This window comes from Prunus avium, unplaced genomic scaffold (assembly GCF_965620075.1).
Source record: "Prunus avium unplaced genomic scaffold, drPruAviu1.hap1.1 HAP1_SCAFFOLD_415, whole genome shotgun sequence".
NCBI classification, from domain to species: Eukaryota; Viridiplantae; Streptophyta; class Magnoliopsida; order Rosales; family Rosaceae; genus Prunus; species Prunus avium.
In genome coordinates this window covers 35,001-37,500 of record NW_028276971.1, presented here as the reverse complement: position 1 = coordinate 37,500, position 2,500 = coordinate 35,001, and positions in this window count along the sequence as shown.

The window sequence follows — 2,500 nt, the reverse complement described above, 5'->3', positions numbered from 1 at the left end:
GCATGCCGGCAGCGTGTGCGCAGCGTGCGCGCTTGGGAGCCTGGCCGCAGAATTTTTCGAAACTTGCAATGCCATGCGCGCGCACAGCTTGCGCGCAGCGTGCGCACAGCATGCCGGCAGCGTGCGCGCAGCATGCCGGCAGCGTGTGCGCAGCGTGCGCGCTTGGGAGCCTGTCGACAGAATTTTTCGAAACTTGCCATGCCATGCGCGCGCACAGCTTGCGCGCAGCGTGTGCACAGCATGCCGGCAGCGTGCGCACAGCATGCCGGCAGCGTGTGCGCAGCGTGCGCGCTTGGCAGCCTGTCGACAGAATTTTTCGAAACTTGCCATGCCATGCGCGCGCACAGCTTGCGCGCAGCGTGTGCACAGCATGCCGGCAGCGTGCGCACAACATGTCGGCAGCGTGCGCGCTCGGGAGCCTGTCGACAGAATTTTTCGAAACTTGCCATGCCATGCGCGCGCACAGCTTGCGCGCAGCGTGCTGATTCTGTCGACAGCGAGGCTAGCGAAACTTCTCCTGCCATGGCGTGCGCGCAGCGTGCTGACTCTGTCGACAGTGAGGCTAGCGAAATTTGTCTTGCCATGGCGTGCGCGCAGCTTGCGCATTCGGTCGACAGTGAGGCTAGCGAAACTTGTCCTGCCGTGGCCTGCGCGCAGCCTGCGCGCAGCATGCGCGCAGCATGTGCGCAGCATGCCGGCAGCCTAGTTCCAGATTTTTTCAAATGTCGACAGAATTTTTCAAACCTTGTCAAACCCCATTTTTATTGAAATTTCCTCGCACAATAAGCTCCCCATAAGTAGTCTATGATTTTTAGTACCTTCTCCAAGTTACAAAACTAAAAAATTCCTCCCGGATTTGTTTTAATGATTTTTTCAATTTTACGACTTCTAAAAATAATAAAAAATACTTCCCGACTTCAAATATTTATGAAACTTTTTCCCATCAGAGATTGCATGTTTCTTAGTATCCCTGCAAAAAATCACGTCCAAATACCTTGTATTGAATTATTTAGAGCCCATTATGACTCCTCGCGCATAGGTGATGTCTCTTCCTGTCAAAGGGCTAAATGCATAAAATGCTATATAGGGGGGTGTGTGTTGCCTGCATATGCATGGCAGCCCATGCCCTCCTAGCTGCAGCCCCCTTCCCCCACGCCACACCCATGTCATGTTGCCTCGATATGTTGCCTCGATATGTTGCCTCGGTATTATGGGTTTGGTGTCGGGGTCGGGGGGCTGCCACCCATGGCGGTGGTGGCCGGAATCCGGCCGCCGCCACCACGCCGCCGCCATGGGTGAGGGGGAAAAAAAAAGGCGTGGAAAGTTGCGAAATGGGGTTGTCTAGGCTTTTTTTTGGCATGGAAGAGCATGGAGTGCTAGGAACTCCTTCTCAAATGCGCGGGCATGTCGACCACAACCTCATTTCGCAACAACAACCACCCGTGTGGGGTGGCGGTGGGTGGATAGTCGCGGATTGGGGCTTGCCAAGCCAATGTTTTCAAAAAAATTCATCAAAATTAAAAACAAATGTTTTGTTGCCTTCGGATTTGTGGGCGAGCGGTGAGTCGGAGTGGAGCCGGTAAAGTTTAACCTCGGTGTGCACGGTTGTTTTTAGAAACTCAATCCAATGCCGGGGACGTTGAAAGTGACGCTCTTATGAGTTGCAAACCCGCAAGATTTAAAGAACCTTTTCAAAAAAAATTCAAACCAACAAGATTTAAAAACAGAAATTTTCATCAAAATGAAAAACAAATGTTTTGTTGCCTTCGGACTAGTGGGCGAGCGGCGAGTCGGAGCGGAGCCGGTAAAGTTTAACCTCGGTGTGCACGGTTGTTTTTAGAAACTCAATCCAATACCGGGGACGTTGAAAGTGATGCTCTTATGAGTTGCAAACCCACTAGATTTAAAGAACCTTTTCAAAACAATTTCAAACCAACAAGATTTAAACCAACAAAATTAAAAACAAATGTTTCGTTGCAAACAAATTGTGGGCGAGCGGCGAGTCGGAGTGGAGCCGGTAAAGTTTAACCTCGGTGTGCACGGTTGTTTTTAGAAACTCAATCCAATACCGGGGACGTTGAAAGTGACGCTCTTATGAGTTGCAAACCCACAAGATTTTAAAAACTTTTTGAAAATGTTTCTTCTAAATGACACATTTTGATCCTTGGCAAGTGCTCAATCCGTAACTATCCAATCACCGCCACACCACACCGGTCGGGAGTGTGTGAATGGTGTGCTTCCCGGGGTTGGCATAGATAATCTTTCGCATCGACAATCTTTTGCATGCGAGAGAATGTCTATGCCAACCCCGGGAAGCACACCATTCACCCACTAGTTGTGGGCGACGATGGGTTGGCTTCAAATGAATTTTTGCTTGGGGTTGTCCTCGGTATGCTTTTGTGTTGGGAGTACGGCCACCAAACCTTCTCAATGCACGGGTATGTCGAGGATGGCTTTCGGCGGGGTTGATGAAGAAGCTACCCAATTCTCGGCCACACGA